Source organism: Sarcophilus harrisii, chromosome 4 (genome assembly GCF_902635505.1).
Source record: "Sarcophilus harrisii chromosome 4, mSarHar1.11, whole genome shotgun sequence".
NCBI classification, from domain to species: Eukaryota; Metazoa; Chordata; class Mammalia; order Dasyuromorphia; family Dasyuridae; genus Sarcophilus; species Sarcophilus harrisii.
The window spans coordinates 374,858,443-374,886,106 of record NC_045429.1 but is presented as its reverse complement, the minus strand read 5'-3'; the positions used below and the strand labels follow the sequence as shown (position 1 = coordinate 374,886,106).

The window sequence follows — 27,664 nt, the reverse complement described above, 5'->3', positions numbered from 1 at the left end:
CTCCTGCTCAATGAGTTCCAGTGACTATTATTTCCAGGATCAAATTATCGATCCTTCTGTTGGGTATTTAAAACCCTTCACAATCTGGTCACATTCCAGTTTTCTTTTACCCTTTTTACCCATTAGTCCCCTACAGTTACTTTATAATCCAAGTACACTAGAAGCTTTCTGAAGTTGTCTCTGTGCCTTTGTCCTGGTTTGTCCCTCATGCTGGAAATGCTTTTCCCCTTGACCTTTGTTCTTTGGTTGTTCTGGCTTTTTTCAAGATTCATCTCATTTCCTCTTTTTTAGAAAGTTTTTCCATCTCTCCTCCACTATCCACATTGCTGCTAATACTACTTTTTCTCTGAGACTGACTTCCATATTCTCTGTATATATCTCATCTATAACTAGTTATTTTTATACATCTTCTCCACCATTAGAATGCAAGCTCCTTGCAGGCAAGAACTACTTTCATCTTTCTTTGTATTCCCAAAATTTGCACACTGCTTGGTACAGAGTAAATACTTCATATATATCTCTTGCTATTGTTGCAATTATCTCCTTCTTGACATGGGTAATAGTACTTAAAGGTTAGAAAAAAGAGACAAAGTAATAAAAAGTGCATGGTTCATCTCTTCATATACACTACTATTATATACCAGTATTTAAGAGAAACTCATTAAATAATGCTATTAGAAAATCTAAATTGTAAAAATGTCACATAATACAAAGATTTATAGATGTAAAGCAATAACAGTAGATGTCATAATGAAGAAAATCAATAACAAATCCCATTACATCTCTTCTAGAACATATCATTGCAATTGATTTGTAATGCCCAACATCACACAGGGAGTCATTGGGAAAGCTGAGATTCCAACCAAGGTCCTTTGAGTACAAATCTAACATCATTTTTACCTTGGTCATTTACAAAGGATAATGATTTTTCATTCTTAACATTCTGAAGGATGGGCTTGATTGCATAATTAAAAGCAATCAGAAAGATAAAGTAGAGAGATCTCATAAACTTTTCACTTTACATCAAAAAGAATTAACCTTTTCATAGAGAGAATCCGAACTCTTGTAATTCTCGAAGAACCAAAAAGTTCTCACTTTTTGGAATTCAAATAAAAATTCCAAATAATTCAACTAAATTTCAATCATGTTGGTTTTCATTAATGCCTTCCTGAACCATCTGCTTTTTGATTGTTTAACTGAAATTGTTCTCCAGGATTGTCTTCACCTCTCAGCAGTCAATGTGTCTTTTAATAGGAGCTAGTAATTAAATACTATGTGCCAGTCATTGTGCTAAGTACTTTGGAAAACAATGTTTCATTTGATCTTCACAACAACCCTAGGAAATAGGTGCTATTATTATCTCCATTTTCCAGGTGAAGAAATTGAGGCAGAGTTTAAGTGACTTACCCAAAGTCACACAAATAAGCATTTGAGTTCAAATCTGAACTTCGGATTTCTTGATTCCAATCCCTTCCTACTATTCACTGTTCCATCTTGCTGTCTCAAAGCCAATCACGGAATTTTATTATCATTCCTTTGTATTTAAGTGCAAAAGGTTTCTGGAGTGTCCCTATTTAAATGCAACATATCTCTTAGGATCTTAACAGCTTAAGCTATTATTAAATCAACTAATCACTTTTCAGTATTTAATTGGAGTCTAGCTAAGGAATTACATTCTTTAATTTAAGAGAAAGCAAAGAGGAGTGATGGTTAAGGAAGATGAAAATCAAAAACAAATCATCTGAACTTTGTTGGACTCTGATACTTAACCAGAATGCTTTACAAAACCATAAATACTCAATAAATATTTGTTTGGAAAAGGAAAAAAAAACTTGAAAAATGAAGAAGGCAAAATTATCTTGATGATATTCTATGAAGTCTCTGTTTCATGAGGAAAAATAAAATCAGTAACCCTGATTCAATCAGATCGCAGTTGGTGGTGCTAAGTATTTAGAAATGTTGCATTCTGAAATGACAAAAAAGGAACAGCACTTTTTTTTAAAAAAGCATATGGAGTAATTTGATTCCCAGATGCTTTCTATATACCTTTTCCCTTTTCTCCACATGTCAGCACTAGAAATTTGCTTCCGTTAATCCAATTTCCTAAACCAGGAAATTATGGTTGAGAGTAGTCAAGAGATTAACTCAGAACTTAGAACCTTCTGAAATAGAATTCCTACTTAATATTTACAAGTGATTTTCCAAGATCATAAAGATATATACTTCACTGTCCTAGAATGAACTTTAATATTTAACCAAATGATAAATTTTGAATTCTATCTAAATTTAACAGACTTCAACTTTGTTTCCTAAAGACTTTTTATAGTTAATGTCAAGCATATGAGATGGCATAAATCTCATAGAGAGTTCCAAGGAACTTTAAAGGGTATCAGGTCCAACATTCTTATTCTACAAATGGGGCATGGTTATAGAGCAATCATTTCTCCAATAAAATTTTAATGATAGCCATATTCTTGATTCATTCAACCTAAGTAATACTAGCATTCCTGGCATAAAGTTGCCCAGACTAATGCCATTTTCTGAAGGTATCATTAATACAGTGTAATCAAACTCTGTCATATAGTAGCAAAAACCTGTTGTAACACTATTTGACCAACCAAATTTGACCAATTTGCTCCATTCATTATATTATTGCAGAATTAACAGTCTCCTATAATATTTCTCCACTTAAAGCAAAATTACATCTTGTGCCTCTGCTATTTTACAAGCTATTATTATACAGAATCTGAGAAACCTCCATTGTCCAGTGTTTCTTTCCCCTACCCCAGTTCTTATCCACACATACCTCCTTAGGGTGATGTGGAATAATGGATAGAATATCAGATGTGGTGTCAGAAATAGGGGGTTCAAATGCTGTTTCATACACTTATAAGCTATGTGACACTAAGTAAATACTATGATTTTTCTATGTTTTAGTTTCCTCATCTATTAAAAAGTTTTCTCATCTATTTCACAAAAGCAGCTTTTATAATCCCTTACAATTCTAAGTCTCTGACCTTAAGATACAATGATCTCATCTATTCCTGTATGTCCACTGTAACTACATAACTCCAGCTGAATTGGTAAAGATAAAATCAGCTCAATTCACCTCGGGAATTCCTACCAGTCTCACCTCTATCACCTCCTCTAAATCTTAAACTTGCTTCTATCATTGAAATTTGATCATGTGAAATTTTATTATATCAATATTCAAGTATTTTCTATTCCCTGAACATCTAACAAGCTCATCTTTAACATATTCTTCAGTCTCCCGTCTGTCCTCATTTTAATCTGCGAAGAATAATAATAAACCAGACATAAAATAAGTTAATTAACCAGATTCTGTGTTTCCAAATTCCTGTTGTGACCAGAAGACACTGTTCTTTCCCTATCAACAAGAAGCAATGGAATGTAATTCATGCTACCAGTTGGCACTCAATTTACTTCAAATGGAAATTCTCATTTCAATGTTCCTTGAAGGTTCTTCCAATTTTTGTTTTGGAAGAATTTGTTTTGAAGTACTTTACCACAGTTAGAGTTTTTCAAGATGAACGTCAGTTTTCAAATTAACAATTTCCCAAAGAACACTGTGGCTTTGTTAAAAATTTAAGTTGGTTACTTTAAAATAGACCCACTCCTGTCAAAATGCTCTTGTGAGAGGCGAGGAGGAAAACTAAAGTGGGAAAGAGTATATTTTAAAGTGACAGCTTCACAGTGCCTCAGTATTTTAACTGGAATGATTAATTGGAGATGCAAACCTGCTGTAATCTAGGCATATTCTTATGTAACTCTCTTAGCAACTTGTTCCCATCTCTCATTCCCTTAAGCTATATGAATTCTAGAAAATTCTATCAGGTACCAGATAGAAAGAAAACCCAGGTTGTCCATAGAATCTTTATCACATGAAATTCCTCTTATCCTATTACAATAGGATTTTGGTATTTTTGAAGGTCAAAATAATGTTGTTGTTGTTTTTTTCTTTTTCTTTAAATAAGCATGTTGAAATGACTTCTGTTATTTTGGGAAGATCACTGTACTGCAAGTCAGGAGACCTGAATTTTAGTGGCTACTCTTTCACTACATAATTCTCAATTCATTTAAATTCAACATGCATTCATTAAGCAAGTATCTGACCAATTCAACTCACTTGATAGTTTGGTCAATATTATTTCTAAGGTGTTTGGTAATGTAGCATCATGATTTCTCTCAAAGTCTTGGATGTAATAACCACTTAATAAAACTTTGTTTCCTTTAATAATAAATTAAGCAATTTCAGAAAAAAAATCATTTCTCACTTTAATGATTCCCTAACTACCATTCTATTATGACCTTGCCATTTCTGACTTTTAGATCTTGTCATGTTCAGTCTTTTCGACCATGTCCAACTTTTCATTACTTCATTTGGATTTTCTTGGCAGAGATATTGGAATGGTTTCCCATTTCATTCACCAGCTCATTTTACAAATGAAGAAACTGAGGCAACAGGGCGAAATGACTTGCCTAGGATTATACATCTACTAAGTATCAGAATCCAGATCTAAATTCAGATTTTCCTGCCTCTAGGTCCAGCAATATATGCTCCATGCTACTTACCTATCTCATCTTTCAATAGTCCTGATAATAAATTTTTCCATTTTTGTTCCAGGGCATATAGGCATCCACAGAGAATGCTCATAAGTTAAGGCAATTTCACCTTCACGCCCATAAATCGATAGAATCAACATCACAAAAAAAAATTACTATGATTATTTGTATGTAAAACAGGAGATGTTGGAGTCAATCAGTCACCCTACCTTGCTTAAAGTATTTAGCAAGATAATACATCCTGATACTTTAACCCACTGAGAATGCTTCTAATGATTTTAGCCAACATGTAAATAATCCTTGAAAAGAGGGAATGACCTAGAAAGTTATCTGAGAGTGACACTATAAGAGAAATATATTCACAGTGGCTGACGAAATTTGGTGGGAGTTTTAAAGCCCATCTAAAGTTAGCATGCTAGCTCTGTCTGAATCAGGGATTCAGGTAGCACATACCTTAGCACAATAACAAGCCCCTGAAAAGGTATTGGGTTGGGGGGGTAAGAGGGAAGAATGATTAAAGAGTCTGATCTTCCTCTTCTTCATATGACCAAATTAGAGTTGGAAGATTATTTTTCACTTTCCATCAGTGTCATGTTGGTCTGTCATTTCAATTGTGACCTCATTTGTGACCTCATTTTAAGGTTTTTTTAAACAAACATATGAGAGTGCTTTGCCATTTAATTCTCCAACTCATTGTACAGATAAAGAAACTGAGGCAGAATTAAGTGACTTGTCCAGGGTCATACAAATAGTGAGTATCTGAGATCAAATTTGAATTCAAATCTTTCTGACTCTAGACCCATTGCTCTATATATTACACCATCCATCTGCCCTCATTGATGTCCTAGTATCTATAGAATAGCTGACATAATACTTGAAGTAAGAGCTGAAGATAAAATAGAACTACCAAGGAAAGGAATAAGTGACTCCAGAACTTGTGCTACACATATCAGTAAAAAGAGAATTTATGATTATATCAACAGATGCAACAATGGTCTTCTATAAAGCAAAGCACTGGATGTAGAGCCAAGATGGTAGAATAAAAGCAACAATCTGTACTCTCCCGATATTCCCCACTAAACAACTTTAAAATGATGCCTCAAATAAACTTGAGTGGCAGAGCCAATGAAAGCTCAGAGTGAGACATTTTTCTAGCCCAATCCAATTTAGGAGGTTGTCAAGAAAGGTCTGTAATATGGGGGTGAAGATCAGCCCATCTTGGAGTTCCAAGAGCATGAGTTGGCAACATCTGCAAAAGTGATCAAGTAGCTTTGAATGTTCTCAGCTCAGAGAAATAAGGGGGTCAGACAAGTGATCAGAAAGAAATTACAGAGGACCCTTTGCTGACACTTGACACAGTGCATTGCCCATATACAATTCCAGATTACAACTCCAAGACAAAGAGAATCACCAGTACTTGGAGCTATAAGTCACAGTACCAAGGCAAAGAAGAATTCCTGTGGTCTTTCAATGAGGGAACAGGGACCTTGGTCTAACTTCCAAGGCAGAAAGCACTAGAGCTTGTGGCTTCAAGGGAGCAGAGGCCTTTACTGGATAAAGATCAAAACACAGGCCTGGGGAGCAGTGACTAAGCCTCTCCTCCCATCATATTAACTTGGAAGGAGTTGTAATGCTGGAGAAACTGAGGCAAGATAGAAATTAGAGAGTTTTTAATATTTTATTTGAGAGGGAGAGATTGTGCTGGGAGTAAAACAGGATCCATGTTGCCCCCAGGGCTGAATAAGTCTCAAAGTATCCAGTAGTGAAGGTGAGTTTTCAATGAAATATATATCTATGTGACTCTAAGCAATAAGGATAGACAAAGGCAGGGGCAGAGTCAGAACTCTGAGAGCAAGAATCTCCAAGAAGAGGACCATCAATGAAGTTCTGACAGGATGGGGGGTAGGACTATAAATTCTTACAAATTGGGAGGACTTAGGAGGTATCCAACTAGAGCCAGGAAGTCTAGAACTTAGAGACAGAGGATGCCAATTCAGTATCTGAGATAGGATATCTGGAGTTTTAGATTTTGGAATGTCAGAGTGGCCAGATTCTGACAGCCCCAGTTATCTCAGTCCTAATGGTCAGGAAGGGGAGTTGCAAACAGGGGGATTGAGGCAGAACAATTCAAGGAACTGAGGCAGGACAATAAAAGAGAACTGTGGCACAACACAGTGAAAACTCATGTCCCTCTCCATCCACAAATCAGCTCTAAAAACAGCAGCAAAAAATCCCTGAAATTTGGGACAATACCCCATCCCCATTCCCCACTCCAGGAAAAAAGCTCCAATTTTAACATAAAGGCAAAAGTCTAGAAATAGTCCGAAATGGATAAATACTAATTACTCATGACTGGTTTGAGCCAATATAATAAAAATGACAATTCAACCTAAATTAATGCACTTATTCAGTGCCATACCAAATTACCAAAAAAAAAATATCTTATAAAGCTAGAAAAATATTTTTTAAAAATTGATAAGATGATATGAAAGGCAGTTTTCAAAAGAAGAAACAAAAGCTATATCCAATCAAATGAAAAAATGTTCTAAATCATTATTGACTAGGAAAATATAAATTAAAACAACTTTGAGTATCAGTTCATATCTATCAGCTTGGCTAACATGACACTGCTATCATCCTGATGCAGCCTTCATTATCACACAGCTGGCTTATTGAATTGTCAGCTTACTAGGGTCTCCCTGCCTTAAGTCTGTTCCCACTCCAGTTCATCTTCTACCATCAAAATTATTTTCTGAAAGCACACATCTGACCATGTAACGATTCTCCCCATCATCATCACCTCCATTCAATAAAACTCTGTATTTTATTATTTCCATGATCAAATATGAAACCTTCTGTTCGCCTATTAACATCCTTCATCACCTGATCTCTTTCTACTCTTATATGTTTCTCACACCTTATTCTGTAATCCAGTGATATTGGCCTCCTTGTCCCCCAATGCTTCCCCAGATATTCCATTTCCCAAAATAATACATTTTCACTTTTAAAATGTTTTTTTAAAATTTTTTTTTAGTAAAAAAACATTAGTTTTTTAGTTGTTAGTTAGTTGATTATCCTAGTATTATTGGTTCTAAACAGGGATCTCAGAAGTCATTTTATTCAGCCTTTGCAAATAAAGAAACTAAGACTTATTGGGTTTAAATAACTGATGGGTCAGAGCCAAAGGTATACTCAAAACATCATATTTAGCTAAGGAATGTGGAGCAATAAAATCTTTTATCTCTTGCTCCTTATTTGTCACCTGAAAAAAACACATCCTGTCCCATTGATAATACCTTGCTAAAAGACATCCTGTCTCATTACCTGAATGAAAAGACATCCAGGCTCCTCCCTTAGCTGTATTTGATTTTCCCCATGTAGGCTGTTAACTTGCTACCCAAGCCCCAAATTTCAGTAGATAAAAACTCTCCCAAACTTTCTACAATAGCTAGAATGACACAGATAAGTCTGTCAGCTCTGGCACAAATAAACTCTTTTGTGACTATGAGAAAATCTCTGAATTTTTCAAATTATGACTCATGGCTCTCAAATATTTCATAACTTGTCCAAGGTCACATAGGTAGATCATGAATTTCAGAGATAGAATCCAAACCCAAACCTTTAGATTCTACAGGCAGGAGTCTTTAGAAATGCTGTTTCCTTTCTATTCTTTTTCTACACTACCCCCTTTGAAAGTCACATTCCCTGCCATAGCCTCAGCTCCTCATTTTATGCAAATGACTTTCAAATCTATATTCCTAGTCTTGATCTTCTTTCTGAATACTAGGCAGATTGAGACTAAAAGATAAAATTTAAAAAGCACTGACCTTGAAATCAGGATGCAAACAGAATAATAATCATGGAACTTTCAAAATTCCCTTAAAAATCAAAACCATTCAACTCTATTTTGACCATTCACCTAGCTGGCCAAAGAAGAATCCATTAATTTAAATAATCAAAATATTTCCATTAAAATTTATGAATGAACAGGATGAAGAGAGGGGGAGGAGAAGGTAGAAAGGGAGAATAGAAGAAATAAAGAAACTTCTTTCTCTTTGGTAAAACCTTCAAGAGCCATTTGTCCTTGTGTAGTCACTACCCTAATTACTTCAGGGAAGAGTCCTTCCTAAACTAATTTGGAGAAAAGGGAACAGGATATTTTTTTTTCAATTAATAATTAAATAAAAACTGATAGAAAGGTTCTCTTTCAGATTAGTTGAAAGGCTTAAGACTTTTTAAAAAAATATTCGTAGGAGGAATGGCAGGGGGGAAATTATCTCTTTTCTCACGTGTGAGATTGTCATGATTATTACAACACATTTCTACTTAGAAACCCACTAGACCTTCAAATACAATATGCCTATAAATTACTTTCTTATTTTTCCCTCTAAACCTGCCTTCTCTTTCTGACTTCACTGTACTGATAGTGACCCACCCTTCCCACAAGCTCCACCAAGTCTTGATATTATTATATCCATAAACTGTCATTGACAAGTTACAAATTATATAATTTTTTTAGCTATTGTGATTTTTCTCAGGCTGTTCCCTATGCTCTTTCCAACTCTTAACCTTTTTTATTATACCCACCATGTACTATTTTGTATAATAATAATAATAATAATATATATATATATATATATATATATATATATATATATATGACATTTCTTCTATTAGAGTGTTAGCTCTGTGTGTTCAGAAGCAGCCTCATATCTTCTCATAGTCTTGGAGGTCAACCCTCTCCTTTCACAGATGGGAAACTGAGGCATAGAAAGGTTAAATAATTTGCCTTGGGTCATACAGCTAATAAGTATTTGAGCCAATATTTGATATCCAAATCCACTGTGCATTCCACTATATCATATAAACTTTTAATATATTACAGAGACTTATAAAGTATCTGCATATGATTGGCATTTAATGAAGAATTTTGATTTAGAAATTTTTACATTTGAAAGCATGTTATCCAAAAGGAGTATGCTCTCAATTAAATAACTCATTCTTTCAAGGACCTACTCCTTCCCAGCATTGACAGGACCTAGAATATATATTATGATAAGTAAAAGTCACCCAGCCTCTCCAAGCTTCATTTTCCTCATCTGAAAAATGATGGGATTAGACCAGATGATGTAAGGTTTCTTCTTGGTCATGATATTTTTTGGTTCTAAGATCCTTGCAGTCTCATATTGTATGCAACAACATTATAACAATAGAAGGGAGAATGTAAATTATAATAGAGCTACTAAGAAGCTATTTAGTAGTTTAAAAGAGAAAAATATGTTTGGTATATATATATTTATTTATGTATAAATAAATATATATATACACACAAATATGCATGTATGTATGTATATATGTGTACCTATCAATATAAGTATTTCTGGATGATTGTGCAAATATGCACATCTGTATAGAGTTATCTGGTGATATTTAGTCATTTGATTTCTAAAAATATTTACTGAGTTCTAAAGGCAAGTAGATCTTTTGATATTTTTCAAGATAATATCTTTTCCTTAAGAAAGGCAATTAATGCTATAATAATAAAATAATAAAAAAATTTTAAAAATAAAAAGAATAGCAATTAATATGGTTTAGTGATAAACCACAAATTCAGAGGACTCCTGAAAACATGCTCCCCACCCCTTGACAGAGAGATGATGAACTCAGAATGTAGATAGACATATAGATTTTTTTTTAACATAGCCAATGAGAAAACAGTTTTGTGTAACCATGCATACTTGTAAGTTTTGTTTTCCTTTTTTTCCCTGAAGATTGGGAGGGGGGAAAAATAGATTTTGTTTTATGAAAAAAAATTGATTTGATTTTTTAAAATATAGAATGTAATCATCCAAGTGGATTACTTTTTATGAGAAACCACATACTGATACATGAGAGCTTATCATCTTATTTTAAAATTTTTTAATAAAAGAAAATTTATTGATAATTTCTATGTGAATTAATTTATCATGTAAGCAGATATAATTCATCAATTTTTGTGTCTGAGAGGACAAGAAGGATAGGAGAGCACATAATTAGAAAGAATCATGGGTAGTTAGAAGAAGTACTGGAATCAAGGGAAAGAGAGAAGGGTCAAAGAAATAGTAAGGAGGGAAGGCAATAAAAGTCAACCAACAAACACTATAATTGGATGGTTTGTGTCAGATTCTATTGTAAGCACTAAGGGGTACCCTGTCCTCAAGATGTTTGCCTTTTGCTGAGGAGATCCTAAATATATATATATATATACACAAATAAATGTATATATATACAAATATGTATATATATATATATATATACAAATAAAAATAAGATATATCAAAAGATAAATAACATGATTTGTGAGGGTGAATAGGAACTAAGATTGGAGAAATCAGGAAAGGTCTCTTGAAATACATTTAGAAAAGGAAGACAAAAGAATTTTCAAAACAAATTTCACCAATTTCAGCTCTATTCAAAAGATGATAGAAATAGAATTCTAACAAAGGTCAAGGATTTCCCTAAAAATGTTTTAGATTAGATATTTCATATCTAAAAGGAAAAAAGTTAATCTAGAGGTTCTCAGATTTTAAAATTATATTGTGATTGATATCTATTGATGGAAGAAAGACATGCATAATGTAGCCTTCTCAAACTTTGTCTCAAGACCCTTTTATATTCTTAAAAATTATCAAGTTCTTCAGAGGGTTTTTTTTTTTTTTTTGCTTTATATGGGTTATATCTATAAATTTTAGTTGTATTAAAAAGTAAAACACCAATTTTAAAAATATTTATTTTAATTCATTATAAACAGGAATAAATTAATTATGCATTAATACAAATATTTTATAAAAATAATGAATTTTCAAAACACTTTTCACAGAAAGTCAGAACTGAAAAATTGGGAAAATATCAATTACTCATGGGTGGACCAAGCTAATATAATAAAATGACAATTCTACCTAAAAATATTCTAATTGTTCAGTGCCATACTAATCAAACTGTCAAAAATTATTTTATAGGACCAAAAAATAACAAAATTCATCTGGAAAAAACAAAAGGTCAAGAATATCAAGAAATTTAACGAAAAAAAGTGCCAAGGACAGTGGCCTAGCAGTATCAGACCTAAAACCCTATTAATGATTATTAACATATATGTAATATAACATGTAAAATTCTTCACATACATAAAAGAAAGTTAGAGATTGGACTGAATGAACAGAGAAAAGTTATACCTACAAATATCCTGGAATCTTAAAGATGTCAAAGAAGGACATGAGTATGTGGATTAAGAGATTTATTGGCATCCTGAAATCAAAATTGAAAGGGAAAATGTTTAATAAAATTAATACCAATGCAAAATCAGTACACCTTGGGAACTGTAAAATTAACTTTAAAACTAACATTTAAACAGGAATAAAAAGTGAACATAGCATGTGTTGATTTACATTCAGTCTCCATAGTTCTTTTTCGGGATGCAAATAGCATTTTCTGTCCAAAGTCTATTGGGATTGCTTTGGATCAATGAACCACTGAGATGAACTAAGTCTTTCATAGTTGATCATTACATATTCTTGGCTGTTACTGTGTACTATGTATTCCTGCTTCTGCTTGCTTCGCTCAGCATCAGTTATTGTAAATCTTTCCAGGTCTCTCCACAATTAGTTGTCCATCATTTCTTATCAAATAATAATATTCCATTATCTGTATATACTACAACTTGTTCAGTCATTCCCCAATTGATGGACATCTACTCATTTTCCTATTTCCTATTCTTTGTTTCCATAAAAAGACCTGCTATAATCATTTTTGCACATGTGGATCCTTTTTGCTTCTTTGTGATTTCCTTGGAATACAGACCTAATAATGGCACTGCTGGGTTAAAGGGTCTGCACAGTTTTACAGCCTTTTAGGCATAGTTCCAAATTGCTGTCCAGAATGGTTGGATCATTTTACAATTCCACCAACAATGTATTAAGGGCCCAGTTTTCCCACATCCCCTCCTAAATTATCATAAACTTTTCCTCTCATCTTATCAATCTGAGACATGTGAGGTGGCACCTCAGAGTTATGTTAATTTGCTTTTCTCTAATCAACAGTGATTTAGACTATTTTTCATATGACCATAAATGACTTTAATTTCATCATCTGAAAATTGTCTATTTTTCTTCTTGACCATTTATCAATTGGAGAATAACTTGTGTTCTTATAAATTTGACACAGTTCTTTATATATTTTAGAAATAAGACCTTTATCAGAAACACTGACTGTAAAGATTTTTTCCCCAGCTTTTTACGTCCCTTTTAATCATGGTTCTATTGGTTTTGTTTGTGCAAAACGTTTTTAATTTAATGTAATCAAAGTTGTCCATTTTTCCTTTCATAATGCTCTCTAGTTCTTCTTTGGTCATAAATTCTTCCCTTCTCCAAAGGTCTGAGAGGTAAATTATCCCTTGCTCCTAATTTGTTTATTCCCAAATCATGTACCCATTTTGACTTTATTTTGGTATGGGGTGTGAAATGTAGGTCTTATGTTGAATTTCTGACATATTATTTTCCAGTCTTCTCAGCAATTTTTGTCAAATAATGAGTTCTTATTCCAGAAGCTGGAGTTTGGGGGTTTATCAAATATTAGATTTCTATAAGCTTTGATTATTGTGCCATGTGTATCGAATCTATTCCATTGATCCATCACTTTATGTCTTAGCCAGTACCAAATGGTTTAGATGACTGCTGCTTTATAATATAGTTTTAGGTTTGATACTGCTAAGCCACCATCCTTTGTTTTTATTAATTCCTTTGATATTCCTGATCTTTTATTCTTCCAGATGACTTTTCTTATTGTTTTTTTCTAGTTCTATAAAATAATTTTTTGGCAATATGACTGGTATGGCACTGAACAAGTAGACCAATTTAGGCAGAATTGTCATTTTTATCATATTAGCTCAGGCAAAATTGACATTTTTCCAATTGTTTATATGTGATTTTATTTGTGTGAGAAGTGTTTTGTTATTGTGTTCATATAGTTCTTGGGTCTGGAGAATATTTTTAATAGCTTTTCCAGATAAACGTTGACATTATTCTCAAAAATAAAAACAGTACTCAGCAAGTGATAGTTTCTTAAAGGTCAGTTGCAATGAAAAATCTGAAAACATATAAATTTTTTGTACTCTTTTATATTAAGATGCATTGTTTGTATCTTGTTCTTTGTTTAAATCCTTTACCTGTGCACAATTTTTTAACATCATGCAGCTGTCATTTGGAAAATACAAGTTCACTGATATTTGGACCAGACACCTTCTGAAGTTGCTTACAACTTTAAATTTATGCCTCTATGGCTTTTCTCTTTCATAATGCTTCAAAGTCTTAGGTTGGTCAGTGTTGTCTGACACTGTGGCACTATGCTTTATAAGCAAAGCAGAATTGTAGTGACTCAAAAGAAACAAGAGATGCACAAATTTAAATTCATTTCCACTCCTAATGTTCATGGGGACTATTTGAGCCTGACCTGTGGTATAGCATTCTGAGCTCATATTGAACTGATCAGACACAGTAGGTCACACTGTACATTGACTCCAACATAGTGATGTTATTTTAGTCATATTTGAGAACAAAGGACAACAACCAGCCATTCCAATATATTCAAAGCCATACAAAAGAAAAAGACTATGCCATAAAATATAGAATTATAAGGAACTCAGAGGGTATCCAGTCCACTCCTTTTATTTAGAGAGAAGGAAAGTGAGTTACAGGTAGGTTTTAGTGACTTGCCCAATATCACACATGTAGAAAGCATCTAATATAGGTTTTGAACCCAGGTTCTCTCACTGCTTTTCTAGTATTCTTTTCTATCATACTATGCTATTCATTATAGAAATATTCAAAAGAAATGTTCATCTAAAAATTACACGTAGCTATAATACTTCCCCACCCCATTCCCCAAGAACCACACAACTTCCTGATATCAATTATTAATTGTGACACTGAAAACTTAGTGGAGTTAGGAGTGTTTCATGACACCTTTCAATTAACTTTCTATATTCCTATTCTTTCTTAATGTTTAACTTGCACTATCTTGAGATCTGGGAAGATTTGTTTTAAAAAAAAAAACTTTTTTAGAAACTAATTTTGATAATAATATTTAATGGCCTAGCTGTACCAGATCTAAAATTATATTATAAACCAGCAGTTACCAAAACCATTTAGTATTGGCTAAGGAATAAATTAATTGATCAGTGGAATAGGTTAGGTTCAAAGGACAAAACAGTCAATAACTATAGCAATCTAGTGTTTGACAAACCCAGAGACCCTAGCTTTTGGGGATAAGAACTTACTGTTTGACAAAAATTGCTGGGAAAATTGGAAACAAGTATGGCAGAAACTAGGCATTGACCCACACTTTACACCATACACCAAGATAAGGTCAAAATGGGTTCATGACCTAAACATAAAGAATGAGATTATAAATAAATTAGAGGAACACAGTATAGTTTACCTCTCAGACTTGTGGAAGAGGAAGGAATTTATGACCAAAGAAGAATTAGAGATCATTACTGATCACAAAAAAGAAAATTTTGATTATATCAAATTGAAAAGTTTTTGTACAAACAAAACTAATGCAGACAAGATTAGAAGGGAAGCAATAAACTGGGAAAATATTTTTACAGTCAAAGGTTCTGATAAAGGACTCATTTCCAAAATATATAGAGAATTGACTCTAATTTATAAGAAATCAAGCCATTCTACAAATGATAAATGGTCAAAGGATATGAACAGACAATTCTCGGATGAAGAAATTGAAACTATTTCTAGCCATATGAAAAGATACTCCAAGTCATTATTAATCAGAGAAATGCAAATTAAGATAACTCTGAGATATCACTACACACCTGCCAGACTGGCTAGAATGACAGGGAAAGATAATGCAGAATGTTGGAGGGGATGTGGGAAAACAGGGACACTAATACATTGTTGGTGGAATTGTGAATACATCCAGCCATTCTGGAGAGTGATTTGGAACTATGCTCAAAAAGTTACCCTTTGATCCAGCAGTATTACTACTGAGCTTATATCCCAAAGAGATCATAAAGAAGGGAAAGGGATCTGTATGTGCACGAATGTTTGTGGTAGCCCTCTTTATAGTGGCGAGAAACTGGAAACTGAGTAGATGCCCATCAGTTGGAGAATGGCTGAATAAATTATGGTATATGAATATTATGGAATATTACTGTTCTGTAAGAAATGACCAACAGGATGATTTCAGAAAGGCCTGGAGAGACTTACACGAACTGATGCTGAGTGAAATGAGCAGGACCAGGAGATCATTATATACTTCAACAACAATACTATATGATGACCAGCTCTGATGGACCAGGCCATCCTCAGCAATGAGATCAACCAAATCAGTTCCAATGGAGCAGTAATGAACTGAACCAGCTATGCCCAGAGAAAGAACTCTGGGAGATCACTAAGAACTATTACATTGAATTCCCAATCCTTATATTTTTGCCTGCCTGCATTTTGGATTTCCTTCACAGGCTAATTTTACAATATTTCAGAGTCCAATTCTTTTTATACAGCAAAATAACGATTTGGTCGTATATATTTATTGTGTATCTAATTTATACTTTAATATTTTTAACATCTACTGGTCATCCTGTCATCTAGGGGAGGGGAAGGGGAGAAGGAGGGAAAACATTGGAACAAAAAGTTTGGCAATTGTCAATGCTGTAAAATTATCCATACATATAACTTGTAAATAAAAAACTATTAAAAAAAAAGAAAAAAATAATAATATTTTAAATAACATATGTTTAAAATGTTCAGCTACTATAGATATGTTTGCATGTGTGTATGTATGTACTGTGTAACAATATTTAATGTTCATAGAATTTCATTTGCTTAAATAAAAAAATCTAGCTTAATTTGTTTAACGAAACTTATTTTTTTGTTAATTTATTTATTTAATTTGACCTATCTTCAACTTTAAATTGGTTGCCTGTTTTGCAAATGGTTCACTCTAAAAGATGAAAATGAAGATACCTGCATAGACTTCATAAAACACTTTTCAAATTTTTTTTTCCTTTTATTCCAAACTTTCTCCCTTCTTCCACCACTCTCCCATCCATTGAAAACACTAGAAACTTAAGGCCTGTTATACATATGAAATCATGCAAAATATCTCCACATTAATCATGTTGCAAAAAGAAAAGCAAGAAAAATGAAGTGAAAACATTCATTTTCATGAGAGAAAAAAAATAATTTAAATATATCTCTTGTTCTGCCAATAGTAACATAGAAATTGTAATCTATTATATACAAGAGTCCATGCAACAATATTGAACAAGACTAGTGAATCTGGGACAAATGACCTGTATGCCCTAGGCAAGGTTTGAAACCTGTTTCCTCCTGTCTCCCCCCCTCCCCCGAAAAAAAAGAAAGAAAATTGTTATCCCTGTGTGTTGTAGGAAACTCTGAGTTCACATTGTAACATGTGTAACTTAGCTTACTCCCAAATAAATGGCCAAAATACCAATGGAGAAGATACTTTTCTGATATTTTAAAATATTTTCTATTTTGCTTTTTTTGAAAATGCATTTGAAGGACTTCTAGGGACGGAGCCAAGATGGCGAAGATGACACACATTTCTTTCTGACCTTCTCCTATAATCCTCAGACTAATTAGCAAATCCAGTCTCTGAATTAGCTTTGGACCTGCAGAACCCACAAAATATTAGGAGTGCAACAAATTACCAGCAGAAGATAATTGTGAAGATCACCAGAAAAGGTTTATTTCAAGTGGAAATGGGAGGGAGGCAGCCAACACAAGCAGCTGAGCACAGATGCCAGCATAAACAGTGCAGAATCTCGAGGTGGTGCAGACTCTGTGGGCGGTGTGGACTCTAAGGGGTAGTGGGGATTCCCCATGGCAGAGAATCTACAGGGAGGAATCTATGGAATCTCCAGCAGAGTGGGCCACTCTGCCCTGGTTGCAAGCCAGTAGATCAGCAGAAAAGTTATAAAACATCCAACACAAACACAAAAGATCAATAGTAAACTCCACAACACCAGAAACTCATGGCACATGGCCACGCCCCCCACCACCAGAAGTGAGTCAGCACTGACCTAGCTACCATTTATAAAGGAAGTTTGGAAAACCTCCCTTACCCTAAAAGCAGACCTTAACTTTTTTAAAAAAAAAAATAAGTAAAAAAGTAAAGAGGACTCTGATATAGAGAACTTTTATGATGAAAGAGAAGAACATATTTCAAACTCTAAGGATCCATTGTCTCCAGATGAAGCCCCCAAAAGTGATATAACCCAGTCCCCAGTCCATAAGGCTCTCTAGAAGAAATTTAAAATGATCTTAAAAGAGATCTAGGAAAAAAAAAATGGGGAAAGGAATTTAAAACTTTGCAAGAGGGTTTGGAAAAGGCATGTAATTCATTAAAAGATAGATTTGATAAAATGGAAAAAGAAAGCAACTCCCGGAAAAACAGAATTTGTGAAATAGAAAAAGAAAATAACTCCTTAAAAACAGAATTTATGAAATGGAAAAAAAAATCCCATAGAACAAAACAACTTGTTGAAAAAATTCAATTGGACAAATACAAAAAGAAGTAAAAAAAAAAAAAGTAAATGAAGAAAATAATTCACTAAAATTCAGAAGTGAACAAATGGAAATGAATGACTCAATGAGACAACAAGAATCAGTCAAACAAAATCAAAAAAATGAAAAAAAATAGAAAAAAATGTAAAATACCTAACTGGGAAAACAATTAAACTGAAAAATAAATATAGGAGAGACAATCTAAGGATTATTGGACTCCCTGAAATACATGATGAAAAAAAAGAGCCTAGACACTATTTTTCAGGAAATCATCAAAGAGAACTGCCCAGATATCATAGAATTAAAAGGTAAAATGACCATTGAAAGAATTCACCAAACACTTCCTGAAAGAGACCCCAAAATTAAAAGCCCAAGGAATATCGTGGCTCAATTTCAGAACTATCAGATTAAGGAAAAAATATTACAAGCAGACAGAAAGAAACAATTCAAATACCAAGGAGACACAATATGGATCACTCAGGACCTAGCAATTTCCACTTTAAAGGATTAAAAGGCCTGGAATCTGATATGCTGAAAGGCAAAGGAACTTGAATTACAGCCAAGAATAAGTTACCCTGCTAAACTGAGCATTTTCTTTCAGGGAAGAAGATGGACATTCAATGAAACTGGTGAATTCCAATTATCTTTGATGAAAAGATCAGAGTTAAACAAAAAATGTGACCTCCAAATATAGAACTCAAGAGAAGCATAAAAAGGTAAAAAGAAAAAAAAATCTTGAGAACTGGATTTCTGTTTAGGATATACATAGAGAGTTCATGTATAATCTGATGTTACTGTTATAATATTAAAAAAAAACAACTAAAGGTGGAAAGGAGATTGTAACAGAAAAAAGAGGAAAGTGGAGGTAAAATTAGGGAAATTACATCTCAGGAACAGGCAAAGAAAACATATTATAGTTGAAGGAAAGAAGGGAGGTGACAAATATTATGTGAATATTACTCTCATCAGATTTAGCTCAAAGAGAGAATATTAGCTATGTGTGGTTTCACCAAGAAACATATCTCACCTTATAGAAAGGTAAGAGGGGAAAGGGGAAAAGGGAAGAGGTTAGGCTAAATAAAAAAGAAAAGATAAATAGTAGGAGAAAGATATAAGAAAGGGGGAGAGTCTCTACAGGGGGAGGACTGCTTGAGGCAAGTAGTGGTAATAAGTAAAATACTGGGAAGGGGAGGAAGGGAAAAAGGAAAGACAAAAATATAATTTGGGGTTAATAAGATGGAAAGAAATATAGAATTAGTAATTTTATCTGTAAATGTTAACTAAAAAAGCTAGAAAAAGAGAAAATTAAAAACCCCCAATCAAATACCAAACTTGAAATTCTAAAAATAAAAGGAGAAATCAATAAAATTGAAACTAATAGAACTATTGAATCAATAAATAAAACTAAGAGTTGGTTTTATGAAAAAAAACAACAAAATAGATTCATCTTTAGCTAATTTGATTAGAAAAAGGAAAGCGGAAAATCAAATTATTGGTCTCAAAAATGAGAAGGGAGAACTCTCCACCAATGAAGAAGAAATTAGAGCAATTATTAGGAGTTATTTTGTCCTACTTTATTCCAATAAATTTGCAACCTAAGTGAAATGGAGGAATAACTACAAAAATGTACATTGTCCAGATTAACAGAAGAGGAAATAAATTATTTAAATAGTCCCATTTTAGAAAAAGAAATAGAACAAGCTATTAATCAACTCCCTAAGAAAAAAATCCCCAGGACCAGATAGATTTACATGTGATTTCTAACAAACATTTAAAGAACAATTAACTCTAATACTATATAAACTATTTGAAAAAATAGGGAATGAAAGACTCCTACCAAATTCCCTTTATGACACAGACATGGTACTGATATCTAAACCACATAGGTTGAAAACAGAAAAGAAAATTATAGACCAATCTCCCTAATGAATATTGATGCAAAAATCTTAAATAAAATATCACCAAAGAGATTACAGAAAATCATTCCCAGGATAATACACCATGAACAAGTAGGATTTATACCAGGAATGCAGGGCTGATTCAATATTAGGAAAACTATCAATATAATTGGCCATATTAATAACCAAATTAACAAAAACTATATGATTATCTCAACAGATGCAGAAAAAAGCATTTGATAAAATCCAACATCCATTCCTAATAAAAACACTAGAAAATATAGGAATAAATGGACTTTTCCTTAAAATAGTCAGAAGCATCTATTTAAAATTATCAGCAAGCATCATATGTAATGTGGATAAACTAGAACCATTCCCAATAAGATCATGGGTGAAACAAGGTGCCCAGTAGCACCATTACTATTCCATATTGTGTTAGAAATGCTAGCTTTGGTAATAAGAGAAGAAAGAGATTAAAGGAATTAGAGTAGGTAATGAGGAAACCAAATTATCACTCTTTGCAGATGAAATGATGGTATACTTAAAGAACCCCAGAGAATCAACTAAAAAGCTATCAGAAATAATCCACAACTTTAGTAAAGTTTCAAGATACAAAATAAATACACATAAATCATCAGCACTCTTATACATCACTAACAAAACCCAACAGCAAGAGATACAAAAAGAAATTCCATTTAAAATAATTATTGGAGTATAAAATATTTGGGAATTTATTTGCCAAGGGAAAGTCAGGAACTATATAAGCAAAACTACAAAACACTTTCCACACAAATAAAGTCAGAGCTAAGCAATTGGAAAAATATCAAGTGCTTGTGGATAGATTGAGTGAATATAAAGATGGCAATACTTCCTAATCTATTTATTTAGTGCTATACCAATCAAACTCCCAAGAAACTAATTTACTGAACTAGAAAAAATAACAACAAAATTCATCTGGAAGAACAAAAGGAAGAGAAAAGCAAATGAAGGTGACCTAGCTGTACCAGATTTTAAACTATATTACAAAGCAGCGGTCATCAAAACCATTTGGTACTGGCTAAGAAAATAGAGAAGTTGATCAGTAGAATAGGTTAGGTTCACAGAACAAAATAGTCAATGATTACAGTCTAGTATTTGACAAATGCAAAGGTGCCACTTTTTGAGATAAGAATTCACTATTTAACAAAAACTGCTGGTAAAATTGGAAACTAGTATGGCAGAAAATAGGTATAGACCCACACCTTCCTCCATATACCAAGATAAGGTCAAAATGGGTTCATGATCTAGAAATAAAGAATGATATTATAAACAAATCAGAAGAACATAAGATAGTTTACCTCTCAGATTTGTGGAGGAGGAAGGAATTTGTAATCAAAGACTAGAGATCATTATTGATCACAAAATTGATGATTTTGATTATATTAAATTAAAAGGTTTTTGAACAAACGAAACTGATGCAAACAAGTTTAGAAGGGAAACAATAAACTGGGAAAATGTTTTTATATCCAAAGGATCTGATAAACACCTCATTTCTAAAATATATAGATAATTGACTCAAATTTATAATAGTTCAAGCTATTCTCCAATTGATAAATGGTCAAAGGATATGAAAGTGAAACTATTTGTAGCCACATGAAAAGGTGCTCCAAAACACTATTGATCATAGAAATAAAGTAAGACAACTCTGAGATACCACTACACACCTGTCAGATTAGTTAAAATGACAGGAAAAGATAATGACAAATGTTGGAGGGGATATGGGAAAACTTGGACACTGATTCATTATTGGTGGAACTGTGAATAGATCCAAACATTCTCGAGAGCAATTTGGAACTATGCTCAAAAAATTATCCAACTCTGCATAACCTTTGATCCAGCTGGGATTGATTCTACTGGTATTATATCCCAAAGAGATCTTAAAGGAGAGGAAGGGACCCACAGGTGCAAAAATGTTTGTGGCAGCCCTCTTTATAGTGGCAAGAAACTGGAAACTGAGTGGATGCCCATCAATTGGAGAATAGTTGAATAAATTATGGTATATGAACGCTATGGAATACTATTGTTCTGTAAGAAATGACCAGCAGAATGATTTCAAGAGAGGCTTGGAGAGATCTACATGAACTGACGCTAAATGAAATGAGCAGAACCAGGAAACTATTATACACAGCAACAAAAAGACTATACAATAATCAGTTCTGATGGACATGGCTCTCTTCAACATTGAGATGATGCAAACCATTTCCACTTGTGCAGTGATGAAGAGAACCATCTACATCCAAATAGAGAACCATGGGAAAAGAGTGTGGAACACAACATAGCATTCTCACTCTCTCTGTTATTTGCTTTCATTTTGTTTTCTTTCTCAGTTTTTCTTTTTCTTCTTTCTTTATCTGATTTTTCTTGTGCAACAAGATAACTGTATAAATAAGAACAATATATTGGATTTAATGTGTATTTCAACATATTTAACATGTATTGGACTACCTGCCATCTAGGGAAGGGGATGAAAGGAAGGAGGGGAAAATTTGGAACAAAAAGTTTTGCAAGGGTCAATGTTGAAAAAATTACCATGCATATGCTTTGTAAATAAAAAAAAACTTTAATAATAAAATAAAATAAATGCATTTGGTTCAGTAATGCAAAAGGCTGCCTTACAGGTTTTCTTTTAATAATGAGTGTACCCAAGTCATATACTGAAGTTATTCAATATTCAAAGAAAGATTAATAGAAATAACCTTGTTCAATAACTCTAAGCATAAACATTAGAATAGTACTAGAAGGCTAAGAGGATGAAGAATATATGTTGCAGAGATTTTACCATGTATCTGGATTAAAAATAACCTTAAAGAACTTGCACATTCATATATTTATATACATCTTAGACAATACAGATGGGAAAAGTGTCCAGCCTAAAATTGAATTGTAGAATGAAAGTCAGCCAAACTACTTTCAAGAAATTACAAAGTTCTTTTTAAGATCCTAAGCTTCTCTGGAAAGCAAAAGTACATCTTTTTAAATACCAATAATCAGGATTATTACTAAATGACAAGTTATGGTTTGTAGTAATGTCAGAAAAAATTAAAATGAACAGTTCATTGAAGGCAATGTAGGTTTAAGTAGACTACAACATATAACTAATAATTAAGTTTGAAATTTAAAGAGCAGCAAAGACATCATTATCAGATGATAAAAGGAAAAGAGAGCCTAGTACTGATGTAAAAATGAGGATTAATAGGTAGAAAGAAGTATGTATCACTTGTATCCCCTTGATGTCAAGAAAAATAAATGAATGTATGTTGGGTTCATCCCCTATTCCAAATTTATAGACAACACATAGGCAAGAAATATGCAAGATGGGAAGCTGTGAAAGGGATGTTCTCAGCCTCATTAAAGGAAACTTCCAAACTGATGGGATTACACATTAATCTGAGCATTTGAGGGGAACAAATCACATTTATAGAAAGTAGTATTGATAAGCACTGTATTGCTCCTCTCCCATACCCCAAAAATACACAGTGTGTTCTAGAAAGCTTTTTACTTTGCTTACCCTAATCCTGACTCTGAAGTCAAGATCTTTCACCCTAAATTTCTAATCTAGTGTAAAAGATAAGGTATGTGCTAAACAAATACAGATCCCAAAGAGATTAAAGACTTAAAGGATCTATATGTAAAATAATATTTACAATGCATCTTTTTTTTGTTTGTTTGTTTGTAGTGGCAAAGAACTAGAAACTAAGGTGGTAGCTGCCCAGGAAATGGGGAATTGTCAAACAAATTATGACATATGAGAAATATGTTTCATGTTGATGAAAGAGACAGTTTCACTAAAATCTGGGAAGATTTGTGTAAACTGATACAGAGTAAAATAAGTAGAACCAAGAGAATAATTTATACAACTATATAAAAAAAACAACTTTGAAGATTTAAGAACTCTGATAATATAACCATTGCCAGTTACCTTCTATCTGAGTGATGACGGACTCAGGATACAGATTGTATTTAGGTGCATGATCTATGTAGAAATTTGTTTGCTTCACTATCTATACAATATCTGTTATAAAAGTTCTTTTTTTCCCCAGGGGAGGGCAGAAGTAGAAGAAAGAGAAAATGGATTTTTGTTCACAAAAAAAAAAAAAAAAAATTTAATTAGCCACATACTTTTCAAGCACAAAATAGAATGTCCTGATTGCTGCAAGAAAATGTACAAAGAAATGTGGTTTGGGAACGTTGGAAAGAAATGAGATTCCAACTTTGAGGAAATTCTTCATAAAGAGGTAACATTTAAAATGAGCTTCAAAAGATGAGTGGGATTCCAATAGGGCAACATTGATGGAAGTAAGAGAATTGTGTGTGATTTAAAAAAAAAGAAGTATAAAAATATGATGTATGAAATGACAGGTTGCCTTTCAACTGAACTGACACATAGCATGCCTAAAGGGTGATATCTATAAGGCTCCTTTGATACAAAGCAGACCATTAGCAGAATACATTTGCCAATGCATTGCATAAGAGTTCACCATCCATATTTATGGGATTAGAGGTAATTAAATGCACTGTCTTAATCTACTCTATATCCTGATCATAAGTTATTTTGACTTTTCTGATATCCTAATACAATAAACATGAGGAGATTCAACTGAAAGTTATAATTGAATTTGGTGCTTAGGGGAGTAAGTGAGAACTGTTCAATGACAAATTCAGTAATTACAGTTGGAGGTTAGAGTGATGAGCATAAAAAAGGTGACTGAAATTGGAACATGCTAACATTTTGATCATTTTGTGCCTCCTCTCCCCAAATACACTATAAGTTCACAGAAGGTGGGAACCTCATCTTCTGTTTCTTTTGCATAATCCATGACAATTATCACAATGCTGAGCACAAGAAAAGAGCTCAATCGTTGACTGTTTAATTGAGTAGAGTAATATGGGTCCACAGAGAAAAATCAATTTGAAAAGAACAATTGTGTCAGCCATGAAACTCTAAGACATAACAAATAGGAAAGGCACAAAAGAAAGAACATGGCTCCCATTCTCCTTCAATACATATTTATACAATTATCTTCCTGCAGAAGAGAAATCACATCAAGAAGGGAAAAAAAATAAACAATATGCAAGCAAACACCAACAGAAAGAGTGAGAATGTTATGTTGTGGTCTACACTCAGTTCCCACAGTCCTCTCTCTGGGTGTAGATGGCTCTCTTCATCACAAGATTATTGGAACTGATCTGAATCATCTCATTGTTGAAGAGAGCCATTCAACAATGGCTTGAATTGTGCCATTCCCTCAAATATTGACCCTTACATATATGTTTGCATATGTATAGAAATTTGTATTTGATTGTAAGTTTCTTGAGGACAGGGAATGTTGGTGGCTGTCATAAAGAAAGTGCTTCAGAAATAGATGCTTCTTGGTTAATATTGACTCAGTTTAGTTAGCATATATGAATCTCACTGACCAAAGAAAAGAGAACCTTCCTTTCTCTTCTTCCTTCTCCTTGCTCATACAGTTATATTTTCTAGCTAAATGAGCACTTAATAATTTTTTTAAATATTTCTACTTTCTGAGAGATCTTCATGCCTTGTCAAACTCCCTCTTTAAACTAGTTCTTTTCTCTCTGGCTACACATCTCTATTCAACTTAACAATAAGACAGGAGGAGAGGTAGAAAGAAGTGAGCAGAGTTTAACAAGAATCAATGTGTGTAATACATTATTGGTGGTACTGTGAATGGATCCAGCCATTCTGGAGAGCAATTTGGAACTATGGTAAAAAAAAAAAAAAAAAAAAAAAGTTATCAAACTGTGCATACCCTTTGACCCAGCAGTGTTACTACTGGGCTTATATCCCAAAGAGATCTTAAAGGAGGGAAAGGGACCTGTATGTACACGAATGTTTGTGGCAGCCCTCTTTGTAGTGGCTAGAAACTGGAAACTGAGTGGATGCCCAACAACTGGAGAATGGCTAAATAAATTATGGTATATGAATGATATGGAATATTATTGTTCTGTAAGAAACACTCAGCAGGATGATTTTAAAGAGGCCTGGGGAAATTTACATGAACTGATGCTGAGTAAAATGAGCAGAACCAGGAGATCATTGTACACAGCAACAGCAAGATTTTTATTATGATCAATTCTAATGGACGTGGCTCTCTTCAACAATGAGATGATTCAATTTATTTCCAATGGTCTTCTGATGAAGAGAGCCATCTACACCCAGAGAGAGGACTGTGGGAACTAAGTGTGGATCACAAACAGCATTTTCACTCTTTTTTGTTGTTTGCTTGCATTTTGTTTCTTTCTCAGTTTCTTTTCCTTCTTGATCTTATTTCTCTTGTGTAGTAAGATAATTCTATAAATATGTATACATATACTGGATTTAACATATATCTTAACGTATTTAACATGTATTGGATTATCTGCCATCTAAGGGAGGGGGTGGGGGGAAGAAGGTGAAAATTTGGAACACCACAAGGTTTTGCAAGGGTCAATGTTGAAAAATTACCCATGCATATGTTTTATAAATAAAAAGCTTTAACAAAAAAAAAAAAAAAAAAAAAAAAAAGAAAGAGAGAGATTTGTGATGGAAAAAAAAAGAATCAATGTGTGAAGAAAGAAAATTTTGAGAATGTTAAGGGTCAGGTTATTGAAATCCAGGTCTTCCTTAACTAATAGGTAAGCTCTCTATCCTGACTCAGTCTTCTGACCTTTTTTTGACTTACAATCATTTACTGAGGGCCTAGCAAATAAATTCTAATTAATTGTAGAGAACAATCTTGGTTCCAGAGAACTAAATGGGAAACATATTTAGCTTCTCTCAGAATTACAGGAGAAAACTCTAGATGGAGAATTTGACATATGCTCTTCAGACATAGTTATTGTTTTGGCTGGTTTGGATTAAATGTTTCTCTTTGTTAGGAAAGACATTTTGAATTTGGAGAGATGTCTTTAAAGTTTAAATTTTTAAAGTCAAATTACTGAAGTTGTAAGGAAAAAAAACTGCATGAAGTTACAAATACAAAATATTCTACCTAGCATTCATTCAAAGTCCTTCAGAATCTAACCCTGTTTTTTTGTTTTATCTGGCAGAGATCTCCTCACATCAACATGATTCTTATGAAAGACTTTCTGTACTAATATGTTCCAAGGAGAAAAAGCAGAAAGACAAGAAGTACCTGACACAGTCCAAACTCCTCCTCCACAGATGTCAAGAGTCTAGGCTGCTAGAAAATCACCACTGTATTCAGCCATGCACAAACAGTGTCTCTATGTAGGATGTTCCACAGCTCTCCATCAGCTTTTGGGAGGAAAAGCAAGACTTATAGAAAAGAATGTTCCTTCATATGGAAACAGCATTAATGAATTTATCAAGCTGAATGAGGAATTATAAACTCCTTAAATAAATAAAACAAATTTGGTACAGGAAAAAAAAAAAACTTAGCTCCCTTTTACTGTTTTAGTATTTATTTTGATTACTGACTTACTTGATGTCCATTAAACACCAAATAAAATCATATCTTCTACAGGAAGTTTTTCCCAACTCTTCCTAATACCAATGCCTTTCTTCTGTTAATTCCTATTTATCCTGAATATAGCTTG

General features: G+C 33.2%; 1 pseudogene; it reads left to right on the top strand.

The window, feature by feature from the left end:
• Window positions 1–17,642: 17,642 nt before the first annotated feature.
• On the top strand, window positions 17,643–27,424 carry LOC111720454 (annotated as a pseudogene).
• Window positions 27,425–27,664: the final 240 nt, after the last annotated feature.